Source organism: Phocoena sinus, chromosome 10, assembly GCF_008692025.1.
Source record: "Phocoena sinus isolate mPhoSin1 chromosome 10, mPhoSin1.pri, whole genome shotgun sequence".
Lineage (NCBI taxonomy): Eukaryota > Metazoa > Chordata > Mammalia > Artiodactyla > Phocoenidae > Phocoena > Phocoena sinus.
In genome coordinates this window covers 55,746,516-55,762,257 of record NC_045772.1, presented here as the reverse complement: position 1 = coordinate 55,762,257, position 15,742 = coordinate 55,746,516, and positions in this window count along the sequence as shown.

The window sequence follows — 15,742 nt, the reverse complement described above, 5'->3', positions numbered from 1 at the left end:
ATCATTTCCCCTGCTTAGCACCTTTCAAAGGCGCCATCACAATTAGACTAAAATCAAGTTCCTAGTCATAGCTTATGAGGATTTTAACTGCCTCTCAGATATCATATTATATTTTTCTGTACACAGATCATCTGGGCCTTTTTCCTTTTCCTAGAACATGCCAAGGACTTTTCCTTCTTAGGCCCTTCTCAAATGTTATTGTGTCTTCCTGAAAGGATATTCCACCCTTTTTTTTCCATGCCCCTCACCCTTCATGTCTTAACTTAAAAAGTCATCTTCTCAGAAACGTCGGTCTTGACACCTTATCTAAATAGGATCTCTCTGTCAGTCTCTGTTTTATCTCTTATTATCATTTTATACAGTTTTAATTATCTATTTATTTAATTGTTTTTTATCTGTCTATTCTACTACAATCTAAATCCTGTGAGGTCAACACATGAGTTTTACTTATTTACTATTGATTATCCAGAACCTAGCAGACACTACGCCAAAAGCTTAAAAGTATCACAAATTCTATTGGATAAATTGGTTTTGTTAAGGAAATTGAGGTAGATAATGAAATAAATTCCACAGTATTATGCAACTGATAACCAAGTGCAGAACTAAGACTCCTATTCAAGTGTATCTGTTGTTTGTAAAGCTCCAGATATTTGGGAGAAATCAACAAACATACATATTTTATCTGTAATACATGTAGCCTTCATTTATTCAGTTTTGGTAATTCATACCAAATGTTGAGGAACGAGTCATTGAATTATCCCATAGTAAATGGTTAATTAATTAAGTAGTGTATGATTTTTTATTTTTATTTATTTATTTATTTTTGCGGTACGCGGGCCTCTCACTGTCATGGCCTCTCCTGTTGCGGAGCACAGGCTTCGGACGCGCAGGCTCAGCGGCTGTAGCTCACGGGCCTAGCCGCTCCGCGGCATATGGGATCTTCCCGGACCGGGGCACGAACCCGTGTCCCCTGCATCAGCAGGCAGACTCTCAACCACTGCGCCATCAGGGAAGCCCTAGTAGTGCATGATTTTAAGAGTTGCATTTATACTACTTGGAATAGTAGGTTTCAGTTAGCCTCAAGTACTTTAGAAATAGTTATTATTAAAAATTCACAACCTAAATATATAGTATTATTTATTTATTTAAACAGATACTTTCAAGGTCCTCTACTATACAACTTGATCTACTTTAGTAGACATCTCTGATAAATATTTAATAGTATCTAAATTTCAATTCTTTAAAACAATTTCATATTTCATGTTTTATACAAATTTCATATTTTATATTAATTGTTATTGTTATCACATCCCCGTATCAGTTATAATAGGCTAGATTGTTCTATATTAAGCAGCAACCTAAAATATTAAAGGACTACAACAACAAATACTTATTTCCAGCCACATGTCTGTCATTGGTTGACTTAGGCTGTGTTCCACATCATCTTTACTGCAGGACTTAGATTAAATGAATAGCCTCTTTCTGGAAATTTATTGGTTGTCATTGCAGAGGATATCTAAAATGTGATGAAATATGATCTGGCTTTTAAATCTTCTGCTCAAGATACATGTCACTTCCATTCCTATTTCAGTGGACGAAAAAAGTCATTTTGTGAAGTCTGAAGTCATTGGGACAAATACAAATAATTTTCCCTGAGGAAGTGGCACTGAAATTAGGGGACAATAATACATTTATGACATTTTTCACAACTCATTTCCCTGGCATGATTACTATGTAATTGTTTTGTTTCACTTTAGCTTTCTGAGAATAGCAGTTTGGTTTTCTCTTCTTGGAATGTCCATCACCCCTCTTTCTAAGATAATTCTGAAATCTCAACTGACCATATAATATGATGACTATATAGATATATATGTGTATATATAATATATACTTATATAATATATACTTATATATTATATATATATATATATAATGTATCTCTTACACCGACTGCTATTGTCTGACTGTTTTCCCCCAAATTCATGTGTTGAAATTTTAATGCCCAATGTGATGGTGTTAGGAGGTGGGACGTAAGTGATTAGGTCAAGAGGGCAAGCTCTCATGAATGGATCAGTGCACTTATAAAACATGCCGTAGAGAGATCCCTTGCCCCTTCCACCATGTGAGGCTACAGCTAGAAGTCTGCAAAACCAGAAGAGGGTCCTCATCAGATCATGCTCGTACTCTAGTCTTGGATTTCCAGCCTCAAGAACTGTGAAAAATTTTGGTTGTTTATAAGCCACCTGTTCTGTGGTATATTGTTATAGCAGCCTGAACATACTGTGACATCCACCATTCCCAAATCTGAGTCTTTGGAACTGATATAATAAAAAGTAAACAATAGTATTTCATTGCTAGAACCTTAGCTTTAGTAATACAGAAAATGACCTGTAGGCACTATTATTTTATACTGATTTTTACCTGACCAATCGGACATTAGAAGCCACCTAGGAAGAAGGGTGATGATGCTAATTCTATCAAGAGTCATATGGTGATTAAGGTTAGTGTTGCATGCGTATTTCCCCGAATAACATTATCGTTAAAAATTAAGAGTAATGATACATGATAATATTGCAGGTAAAGGTTTCTGGTTAGACTTAGTATAAAATTTGAAGATGTAGGTTTCATAAATAATGACGTAGATGAGGGGCCATGAATTCATTCATCTACAGTGGTGACATTAATATGGATTGAAATAATCCTTCAAAGAACAATAGTAAGTTCAGGAAATTTCCCCCAAAGTTTCCAAGGTGTAGGGCCAGAAAACTTCCCTTCTTTCCTTCTAGGTTCTTTGGCTGGTCTAATAGTTAAATTGACAGAAGACAGATTAACAGGAGAAAAACTGTGTATGAGACTCCCTGGCAGTCAGGATACTAAGGCTTATATACCATTCTGAGCTAAGAAGGGGGTAGGAGTATGGGGCTTCAAATAGGGCAAAAGACAATTCACAGGAAGGTGAGAAAAGCAAATGTTTGGTAGACAGATGTTTGCCATGCCATGCAGGTAAGTCTTTTTGATATAAAAAGTATCTCTGGTAATAGCTCTGAATAAATAGATATCCTTTGTATAAACAGAATGTAATGAACTCTGAATAAGTAAATATCCTCTGAATTAGCAGAAAGCAGTGAGACAACTCCTTAGACCCAATACATGGTGCTTAATCCTCCTGTAATTCCTTTTTTCTAACAGCCTTTCCTCTGTCCATCAAAGTAGGGCTTCCTGGTACAGACTCCCTATCTAAATCCTTTTAAGCAGTTAAGTGGGAGGTAAAAAGGTCTTCTTGGTTCTGTTGGGCCCCAGTTGTCTTCAATCTTGAAATAATCCATATGCCAAAGTGGTACATTCTGGTGTGGTGTATTCTTCTCCCCCTATGAAGTTTCTAAGGTTATCAAGATGTGGACATAGAGAATTCTGAAGATAGAAATTTGGTAGTCTAGGAAAAAAAAAATACAGATATTAGGATTGAATGACATAAGAGAACAGTGACTAGCAAAATAGAATCTAAATTAGATCATTGATCAACCAGTTAGCCCAAACCTGGTACTGACCAGCTAGTCCAAGTCTTGGGTCATACATAAAAGAAATTCACATATCCGTGCCTAAATATGGTATTTATCTTCCTAGAAAGCTTAGGAAAGGTAACCATGGCACACTACCTAAGCACATCAGTCAAATTATTTTATCAGTGGAATAACAGATACACTGACTAGTTTGCTATAATGTCCAGATTATGTTTCTTTATTCTATATGATACAGCTTCTGAATCTTCCAGTTGTCAGCTTCTTTCTCTTAGGTGGTTTATCATGCATTAGAATTTGTCAGCTCCATCAGACATAGACTGTTCTTGTCAGGAACATGATTGTCATGTGAAAATGTGTGGCTTAGCACCCCCTGTGGGGGAAAATCACTGCTACACCAGGGTGCTGAATACTAACCTTACTAGATTTGTTTAGGGTAGTGAGAGCTGAAAACTGATGATAGTGGTCATGGATTCTGATTTAGCTGGGAAGAAGTTCCGTCAAGGCTTCTGTTTAGGGAGAACTGAGGAAGTTGTATTCGGCATCAGAACATCCTCTGAATAAGTAGAATGTACTGAGACTCAGTTTATGGTGCTTAATCCTCTTGTAATTCTTTTTTCAATAGCCTTACCTCTGTGCATCGGAAGTAGGGCTATCTCTTACTTTCTTCCTCTCCTAAGTTTCTTCCATCAGAAGAGAGAGGTACTTACTCCTTAATATTCACTTTCTACTAAGACTTAAGATTAAAGGAGTCATTGGTTCAAATGACTGACTTTGGAAGCGAGATGTACTAGTATTAGGAAATTTAAGTGTATAAAATATATAATTATATACCTACATCTATGGGTGTCTGTGTGTGTGAGAATGTACATGTGGGTCTAGGTTTGGTTAATTACTTAAAAAATAATTTATTTAATTGAAGCAGGCATTCCATATGATAACATAGTTAATTTGATTTTCATTTCTTTTTCCATTGAAATATAATTATAGTATATTGTTGTGAAAATTCCTAATTTAGATCCGCAAATCAGAGAAGAAACTGTAGCTGGATTCTCTTAATTACCAGTTCTATTCAGTTGACCTGTATGATAGGCTGTCAACCTCTGGATCAAAACTCCACCTATTTAAATGGTCTAGGCATTGAAGTAAATAATGTTAAATTAATTTTTTATTAACTTTCATGAACTATATGTGCTAGATTATAGTACTGTCAAAATATTTACTGTTCTTTCTTTCTTGGCCCTCACTATGGGAGAATTATATTTACTATCTCATGGATATCAGGCATAGACACCTTATTAGCTTTGGGCATGAATGTGTGGACAAGTGTCATGTAGAAATTCAAGGCAGAAATTTTAGGAGTCATTGCATGATACCACCATCTCCCTTTTCCCTCCCTGGCAATATTCCAGATAAGGGCTGCTCTATCAGCCTAGTTCTGGAGTAAAGTGGATATTGAACAGAAACTTAGCAGAGGTAAACATCTATTATTGTATAAGCCATCAAGATTCAGGGCTTAATGTTTCTTCCACCATAGCATAACTTAGCCTAAGATTTATAGAGAAATGTTTCTCAAAATAATATAATACAAAGATGTAATTCAGTTGTTTCTGTTATACAAGCACAAAGGTGTGATGGATACAGCAAATACAAAAATCTTGTGTTACTTCTAATGTCATGTAGTATAGTAACAGAACTTAACTGTTATACATAAAATTAATGACTAGTATTTAGAGATTTGGCCCTTTCATACAGTGCTATGGGAGTATAAATTGGTACAATATTTCTAAAGGGTAATTTTCAATATATGTTAAAAATATTAAAATACAATCTGATAAGTAATCCTACTTCAGAAGAAAACATGCAAAATATAAGCAGAGGAATAGTCATTTTTAATAAGAATAAAACATTTTGAAACAATCTAATATTCAAAAGTAGACGATTGGTAAAATCATCACCTGTAAATGATTATTATTATGCAGCCATTAGAATAATATTATGGAGGAATATTTAATGACATAAATGTTTTTGATAAAGAGCAAAAGCAAAACAGAACTGTAAATAATGCATGACCTCAATTATTTTAAATGATAATAAACATGTACACAGAAACTGGAAAGAAATGAATCAACACCTTGACATGCGATTTTAATTCTATTTTCACTGGTTTTGAAGTCAAGCTAGTGGTGTTAAATCAAGGAATTCCAAATCTTTAGACTAAATGCAAGTCTCTTAACTATATCACTACTAACTCTTTTTCAAACTATTGTAGAGATAGAGAATTTGTGGTAATTAAATATTATTTAGTCATTAGTTCCAGCTGGGACTGCTGATAATTATGCTGCAATATGATTTCCTCTAAGATATCTCACAGGCCATTGATAAACAGCTGAGAAGAAAAACATCAGGGGATTATGGCAAAGTGGTTTGCTATTAAATTAATTGAATAAAAAGTAATTGGATTATGTATGATCTTCAACAGCTACTAGAGTTTAAACTTTAAATTGTCATAGTCCTCATTCAAAAATGTATGTTTGAGCATAAACTATTTTTAAACAATAAGAATAGCAGAATACTAATAAGGGCAGCCTATACCACCAACCTTAATTGAAAGCTCTATCAGACTGATTACCAACCAGTTTTCCACATTAAAATCACTGGGAAAAACGTTGAGCTCTAGTAATCATTTGCAAGGTTTTCAAATATTATTACTTGATAGGAAGTCAGTTAGCATTGACTAAGAAAACTCATTCTTAAACAATTAGCCGGGTTGTGTGCATTAAAGAAAACCTAGGCTTTTAATTTTGCCTGGAAGTTTTTAGAGCCAGAATTCCCCAGCTAAGTTAAAAATGATATTTTATCAACTATTTCTGTATCTACCATGAAAGACATTTTAAACATATGATATGATTTGTTATGCCCAGCTCATTCTATTAGTGTTCTAAAGTAAACATAAGTAAACAATTAAAATATTGTATATGAAATAGTGTATATATATTTACATAAATATATGCATGCACACATGTATTCATGTGTACATAATTACATACAGATACACATATATGCATATCATCTGGGACATCTTCCAGGCAGCTATTTGAAGGCTCTAGGGTAGATTGTTGAAGATTTCTCTGAGGAAAAGACAAGCAGTTATTTTCCTTTTGATTTTCTAGTTCTAACCTGCACAAAGATGGAAAAAATAGGAAACTGCCTCATTCAAACACATAGATTGCAGTGAGAACTTGAGTTTTCTGACTTTAAGATTTTTAATACAGTATCTGAATTATCCTCAGAGAAAGTTCTTATTTTAACCTTTTCAATAAATGCTTGATGAAATGATTCTCAAGCTGTACATTATATTTTTTGAAAAAATTTTGAGTTAATTTAAACCAAAGACTTTCTCTAGCTCTCTATGGTAGATTTGAATCATTTGCCTTTTATATCAATATTTTAGTTACAGATTTTTATAGCTCTGATCTTTTATCAATGAGTTATCCATTTCAGGAATATTTAACTTTATTTTAAAATGAAATCAAACAAAATTAAGAAACTACATTTCTGTTTTTTAAATGCCACTTTATGCTATGTATGTTATATGCACTATTTGATTTCTTTATCTCAAAAATAATATGAGAAAGTTATTTCTTTTTAAAAGTGGATATCTGCAGTTTGGAAGGGCTCAGTACTTTATTTAAGGTCACACATAAGTAAATGCTGGAACAGGGCATATATCTGAAAGCCCTGCTCATTACACTATCCATAAAAGACATGAGGATGTCCTAGGCCTAACATAGGGTGGGGCGGAGAATGGGGGGAATAGATTGGAAATCTCTTGTTTAATTAGTTCCCCACAGGCAGTTCCTCTACCTCAAGATAAATCCACTGGATTGACCCTTACCACACTCCTTGATCCTAAACTTAATTTAGAAAGATTGGCAGTCCTGTGTTTAAAATTAACTTATTACATAATTTCGGATAACTGGCGTCAAAGTTAATGCCTCTGGTTAAATAAAACTAACCCTGAAGGCAACTTATATGAATATTTAAAATAATACTGTCAAATAAAAAATATTTTTAAGCACAATAACAAAAAATGTCAGATAGTGTGTTATTTTGTGCAGCATGAGAGGAAATAAAGTTTTTACTGGTAATTTTTAAGGTGTTACTGAGTATTCAGGGAATGATATTGTTAAGCTAATACATAATATCAAGTTACTCTTAGGTAAATATAAATCACACCCATAAGCAGTTTTATTCATTCATTTAGTAAGTTTTTATTAACCAATTGCTTTGTGTCAGGCAATGAGTGAGGGACCAGAAATACAAAGTTTCCTATGATATGGCATCTAATCTTGAGGAACTCATGGAAGGAAAAAGATGCATGTCATCACATCCCTGTGATTTAATATGATACATGCTCTAAAAGTGCTGGAGTCAGAGTCTTATGGTGTTTGAGAAAAGAAATAGACTGAATAAACTTGAATAGACATTTCTCCAAAGAAAATATACAAATAGTCAAAAGGTATATGAAAAGATGCTTAACCTCGCTATTCATCAGGGAAATGCAAATCAAAACCACAATAATATATTACCTCACCTCTGTTAGAATGGCTATTAAAAAAAACAGATAACAAATGTTGGTGAAGACACGGAGAAACTGGAACACATATACACAATTTATGGGAATATAAAATGGAAAACAGCATAGAGGTTCCTCAAAATATTAAAAATAGAACTACCATATGACCCAGAAATACCACTTCTGGGTATATCCAAAATAAGAGAAATCAGAATCTTGAAGAGATGTTTGCATTTTTGTGTTCATTGCAGCAGTGTTCACAATAGCCAAGATATGAAAATAATCTAAATGTCTATTGATAGATGAATGGATACAGAGAATGTGGTATATACATACAATAGAATATTACTCAGCTTTAAAAAAGAAGAGAATTCTGTCATTTGCAACAACATGGATGAACCTGGAGGACATTATGCTAAGCAAAATAAGCCAGGCACAGAAGGACAAATACTGCATGATTCCACTTACATGAGGTATTTGCAATAGTCAAACTCATAGACGCAGAGAATAGAATGGTGGTTTCCAGGTGCTGGGGAGAGGAGGAAATGGGGAGTTGCTATTCAGTGCCTATAGTTTTCTTCATGATTTCCTTTCTTTGGTTTGACGAGCTTCCTGCATCTGTAGGTTTCCATCAATTCTGGAAAAAAATGGTCATTATTTCTTTAATTTTTTTCACTGTCTCCTCATTTTGGGAATTGGCCACTTACTGTTATCCCACACACCACTGAAGCTCTTTGCATTTTTTTCTAAAAAGTTCTCTTTCTCTCTGTATCATTTTGGGTAGTGTTTATCACTATGTATTCAGAATCACTGCTAACCTTTTATTCTGTGATGTCTAATCTCTCAACTTTATACAGTATATTTTCATTATACATTGTAGTTTTAAATTATAGAAATTAGATTTGGATTTTTTAAGCTATCTTCTGTGTCTTTACATGTTCAAAATGTACTCTAACTTCTTAAAAATGTAGACTAGTTATCAAACTGTTGTATAGTGTCTCTGTCCACAAATTCTATCATCTGTTTCATTTCATGGTTAGTTTCAATTGATTGTTGTTTCTCCTCATTATGGAATTATGAAGTTTTTCAGTCTGACTGATGGAAATTGGTAATATTCCAGATACTGTGAGCTCCAGATACTGTTTTCTCCAAGTTTTTCATGAAGTTCTTTTCTCTGACCTCTAATATTTTCTTCAAATCCATGAACTGAACAGTATTCAACTGAATACTTGAAATGGACTCTTTGAAGATCTCTGGATTTTTCTCTTTGCACACTTCTTTCTTCTCTGTAAGTCTATCCTGCAACATATTTGAAAAGAAAATGCAGAACAAAAGACAACTCAAAATGCATAGAAATGTGAGAGATCCATGAAGAACTGTATCCCAACAAGTCTATCCACTTTTTACTATCTGGTCACCATCCTGGGCCAGGCCACCATTATTTTTCTCTTGGACTTTCCTAACAGCATCGTAAATTATCTCTACATCCATATTTCCCATTCAGTCCTTTTTATATATGGAAACTACCATCAACTTTTTAAAACATGGCTTCATTTTTTTTTTTTTTTTTTTTTGCGGTACGCGGGCCTCTCACTGTTGTGGCCTCTCCCATTGTGGAGCACAGGCTCCGGATGCGCAGGCTCAGCGGTCATGGCTCACGGGCCCAGCCACTCCGCAGCATGTGGGATCTTCCTGGACTGGGGCACGAACCCGTGTCCCCTGCATCGGCAGGCAGACCCTCAACCACTGCACCACCAGGGAAGCCCTTCATATATATTTTTATAAACTTTTGGTGGGCTTCAACTGTATATAAAATAAAATCAATCACCCTACTATATCATAGAAGGCCCCTATATGAGCTGACACTATACACTTCCCAAATCTACTTTCCCTCTTTGTCTCTTGCTTCTTACTTTCCAGTTGCAATGCCTTTATAAAGACTTTTTTTTGCGGTATGCGGGCCTCTCACTGCTGCGGCCTCTCCCATTACTGCTGCGGCCTCTCCCGTTGCGGAGCACAGGCTCCGGATGGATGCGCAGGCCCAGCGGCCATGGCTCACGGGCCCAGCCGCTCCGCAGCATGTGGGATCTTCCCGAACCAGGGCACGAACCCATGTCCTCTGCGTTGGCAGGCGGACTCTCAACCACTGCGCCACGAGGGAAGCCCTATAAAGACTTTTGAATATTCCAAGTTTTCTGCCACATTAGGACCTTTTTATGTGCTATTTTATATGCTTACAATGCTCTTTCCCCAACATGGCTGGGTTCTTCACATAATTTTGATCTCTAGTTACTAATATTTTCCCCTTTAAACTATTCTAGTTATTAACAATCTCCTTTTAAAAAAGAGCCAACTGCAACTACTATTGCTATAGTAGACACCACCCCTTTATTCTCTATTTTCAGTATCTGTTTCCCTGACTGCATTGATTGATTTAGATTTTTGCTTACCTCCATTTATAATCTATAAGCATGTAAGAAGGACTCATGTCTGTATTGTTCAGAATTTATCACAGGGTACACAAACAATGCTATTTAATATTTGTTACGTACATTGATAATTATTTGATTCCTAGTTAAGTCATGGTGTAATTATTCATGTATGGGATTATTTTTCATAGTTCCCAGTAGTGTGTAATTGAATTATATGGGCTATAGTTTATCCATCTTCACAGTCTCTGAATCTGCCTGACGTAAAGTGTTGTGTTCAATCATGACTTTGAATGTGATGTAACAGATATAGTCATTTGCTCTGTTCTAGACCCTACAGATACAGCGTTGAACAAAATAGGACATATTCCTGCTTTCTTCATTTTACTACTTAGTGGAAAGAAATAAACTCTAACAAATATTTGATATTTAGGCTGATGATAAATATAATCTATTTTTAAAAGTTGGACTTGGTAAGGAGACAGTAAATGACGACGCAGGTGAAAGTGACTAGTATTTGATTGAGAGTGGTCAGGAAAAGCTTCTTGGATAAATAACATTAAGCAAAGTCATGAAGGAGTGTGTATGTGTTTGTACTGGGGGTATGGTTTACAGGGTGGCAACTGGTCACGAACCATGCCTTTATCTACAGCAGAATTTGGTAAATTTTTCAATACTAAGCCAGATAGTAAATATTTTAGGATTAGTGGGCCATATATTCTGCCACAGCCACTCAACTCTGCCAATGTAGTACAAAACTAGCCATAGATAATACATAAGGAAATGAGTGTAGCTGTGTTCCCCAAACCTTATTCACAAAATCAGGCAGTGGGCTGACTTTGGCCTATGGTCTGTTATTTGCTGACACCTGATTTAATTAAGGAATGTTACAGTAAAAGGAACCAGCAAATGCAAGGATCTTGAAAAGGTAGCATTCTTTTTTTTTTAAATCATATATCACTTATATGTAGAATCCAAAATATGACACAAATGAACTTATTTATGAAACAGAAACAGATTCACGGACATAGACAACAAACTTATGGTTACCAAAGGGGAAAAGGGGGTGGGGGAGGGATAAATTAGGAGTTTGAGATTAATAGATACAAACTTATATATCTTGACATATTTGAAAAACAGCAAGGGATCCAGTGTGACTGGAATGGAATGAGAACGAATAGACAAGTTCAGAAATACAACAAGCACCAAACTCTGTAGTTTCAATATGGAGGTGGGAATTATTGGAGTGTTTTGAGCAGAGGAGTGATATAATCCAATTTATGTTTTTAAAAGGTCACCTTGGCTACTGGTTTCAAAATTGATAGGTGTGGGTTGAAGAACACAGGTGAAAGAAAACTACTGCAATGTTCATGTGAAATTATGGTTGCTTGCATTAGATTGGCGAGCTTGGAAATAGTCATGAGTTGTCACAATCTATACATATTTCAGAGACCAGGCCACAAAGATTTTCCTATTGCCTGAATATGATAGATATGAAACAACAGAGTCATGGGTGACTACTTGTATAATGTTCTAAGTACCAAAGACTTTTCAACAGTGCTGTACTTATGCTAGCATTAGCAGGGGTAGCATTACTAGGGCTAAGGACTTTGTAGGAAGAAATATCTTGGGTTGATATCTAAAAGATTCATACTTTTATGCCAGTTGGAGAGAGAGTAATATCCCACTCAATGTGGAAAAATATCAAAATCTGTAATACAGAGACCTGAAACTGTAGGAAATGTTTGAGGAAATCAAATTTCATTGTAGGGTCTATATAGACAAAGATGATGATTTACTTTTATTTTATTTTTCTATTTAAAAATGAAGGAAAGCAAAAGCTTGCAGTTAGTTTAGTAAAGTGGAAAATTCATTCCCTTATGAACCAGACTGGAGAAGTAAAAATGGGAGTAGGGGATATTCAAGTGAAAGGAGAAATACTTGCTCTTTCTGATGCATACTTGCTTAGAAGTTCACTAGAGTAAGTCAAGTAACTCATAAAAATTTTTTCTATTTTCTCCTCAGAATATTTAAACATATGGCAAGCAATATGCTTCATTTCTCAAGGAGTAACCAGGAGTTAGAAGTGAGTCTTGAATGTAGATTTAAAGTCAGTTTTCGAGACTAAAACAGCCCAACTAGTTATTTAATTGTGCCAGATAATCTTCATGAAAGTCAGTTCTATAGGTGCATGAATTCTTTACTTGATTTCCACAGCCCTTTTGGAGCATCCCAGTTTCAACTGAGTTTAACTAGCGAATATCTTTGATCAGTTGAATAATTTTTTCTGAAGTCTTCAACTATATGTGGCTTATCAAGAATTAAGGAGACTGGTATGAAGTTTTTTCGTTTTTTAAAAAAATTTATTTTATTAAAGTGTAGTTGATTTATAATGTTGTGTTAGTTTCAGGTGTACAGCAAAGTGATTCAGTTATACATACATATATATTTATTTTTTCAGATTCTTTTCCATTATAGGTTATTACAAAATATTGAGTGTAGTTCCCTGTGCTATACAGTAGGTCCTTGTTGCTTATCTTTTGTGTATGTAGTAATGTGTATATGTCAATCCCCAAATCCTAATTTATCCCTCTCTGCCCCCTTTCTCCTTTGGTAACCGTACGTTTGTTTTCTGTATCAGTCTATTTCTGATTTGTATATACGTTCATTTGTATCATTTTTTTTTTTTAGATTCCATATAAGTGATATCATATGATTTGTCTTTTCTCTGTCTGGCTTACTTTACTTAGTATGATTATCTCTAGGTCCTATCCATATTGCTGCAAATGTCATTATTTCATTCTCTTGTATGGCTGAGTAATATTCCATTGTATATATATACCACATCTTTATCCATTCATCTGTCAATGTACATTAGGTACAATGTCTTGGCTATTGTCAGTAGTGATGCTACAAACACTGGGGTGCATCTGCCTTTCCAAATTATACTTTTCTCCAGATATATGCCCAGGAGTGCTTTTTTTTTAAATCATGGACCTTTGATATTTTTTCTTTCTGTGTTTTCTCTGGATATATGCCCAGGAGTGGGATTGCAGGATCATATGGTAGCGCTATTTTTACTTATTTAAGGAACCTCCATACTGTTCTCCATAGTGGCTGTACCAATTAATATTCTCACCAATAGTGGAGGAAGGTTCCTTCTTCTCCACACCCTCTCCAGCATTTTAAAAATTTTATTAACTTTTCATTTTGGAGTTATTATAGATTAACAGGAAGTTGCAAAAATAGTAAAGAAATTCTGTGTACACTTTACACAGTTTCCCCAAATGTTACATTTTGAATAACTATAGTATACAGTATCAAAACAAGAAAACTGACCTTGGTACAGTATATATGAATATTCAGTGTCATTTTATCACAGGTGTTTATTAGTGTAAGCAATCAATATACAAAACTATTCAATCACCACAAAGATATTCCTTGTGCTGCCCTTTATAGTAACACTCAACGCCCTACTTCCTTAGCATCCCTGACCCCTGGCAACAAACAACAAACAATTTGTTCTCCATCTTTCTAATTTTGTCGTTTTGAGAATGTTTATATAAATGGAATCATTTAGTATATGAATTTTGAGATCACTGCATATATCAACAGTTCCTTTTATTGCATAATATTCCATGGTATGGATGTACGGCAGTTTATTTAACCATTAACATATTATAGAACATTTTAGTTGTTTCCAGATTTTGGTTATTACAAATAAAGCTGCTGTGAACATTTGTAGCCAACATTTATTATTTGTAGACTTTTTGATGATGGCCATTGTGACTGGTGTGGGGTCATAACTCATTATAGTTTTGATTTGCATTTCTTTTATAATTAGCAATGCTGAACACCTTTTCATGTGCCTTTTGCCCATCTGTGTGTCTTCTTTGGAAAACTGTCTATTTTGATATTTTGTCCATTTAAAAAAATTTTTTTTGATATTGAGTTGTATGAGCTCCTTGTATATTTTGGAGATTAATTGCTTGTCAGTTGCAACATTTGAAAATATTTTTCCCATTCTGTAGGTTGTCTTTTCATTTTGTTTTTCGTTTCCTTTGCTGTGCAAAAGCTTTGAAGTTTAATTAGGTCCCATTTGTTTATTTTTGTTTTTATTTCCATTATTCTAGGATAGGGATCCTAAAAGGTATTGCTGCGATTTATGTCAGAGTGTACTGCCTATGTTTTCATCTAGGAGTTTTTTGGTATCCAGTCTTACGTTTAGGTCGTTAATCCATTTTGAGTTTATTTTTGTGTATAGTGTTAAAGAATGTTCTAATTTCATTATTTTACATGTACCTGTCCAGTTTTCCCAGCACCACTTATTGAAGAGACTGTCTTTTCTCCATTGTATATTGCCTCCTTTGTTATAGATTAATTGACCATAGGTGCGTCGGTTTATTTCTGGGCTTACTATCCTGTTCCATTGATCTGTATTTCTGTTTTTGTGCCAGTACCATACAGTTTTGATTACTGTAGCTTTGTAGCATAGTCTAAAGTCAGTCATAATTTCTACAGCTCTGTTTTTATTTCTCAAGATTGCTCTTTGGCTATTCAGAGTCTTTTGTGTTTCTATACAGATTTAAACTTTTTTTTTTCTAGTTCTGTAAAAATACCATCGGTAATTTGATAGGGATTGCATTGAATCTGTAGATTGCTTTGGGCAGCATAGTCATTTTGACAAGATGGATTCTTCCATTTCAAGAACATGGTATATCTTTCCATCTGTTTGCGTCATCTTCAGTTTCTTTCATCAGCATTTTACAGTTTTCAGAGTACAGGTCTTTTGCCTACTTAGGTAGGTTTATACCTAGGTATTTTATTCTGTTTGATGTGATGGTAAATGGGATTGTTTCCTTAATTTCTTTCTGATCTTTCATTGTTAGTATATAGGAATAGAAGAGATTTCTGTGTATTAATTTTGAATTGTGTGACTTTACTGAATTCACTGATGAGCTCTAGTAGTTTTCTGGTAGCATCTTTAGGATTTCTATCTATAGTATCATGTCATCTACAAACAGTGACAGTTTTACTTCTTGTTTTCCAATTGGGATTCCTTTTGTTTATTTTTCTTTGATTGCTGTGGCTAGGACTTCCAAAACTATGTTGAATAAAAGTGAGAGTGGGCATTCTTGTCTTGTTCCTGATCTTAGAGGAAATGCTTACAGCTTTTCACCATTGAGTATGATGCTAGCTGTGGGTGTGTCATATAT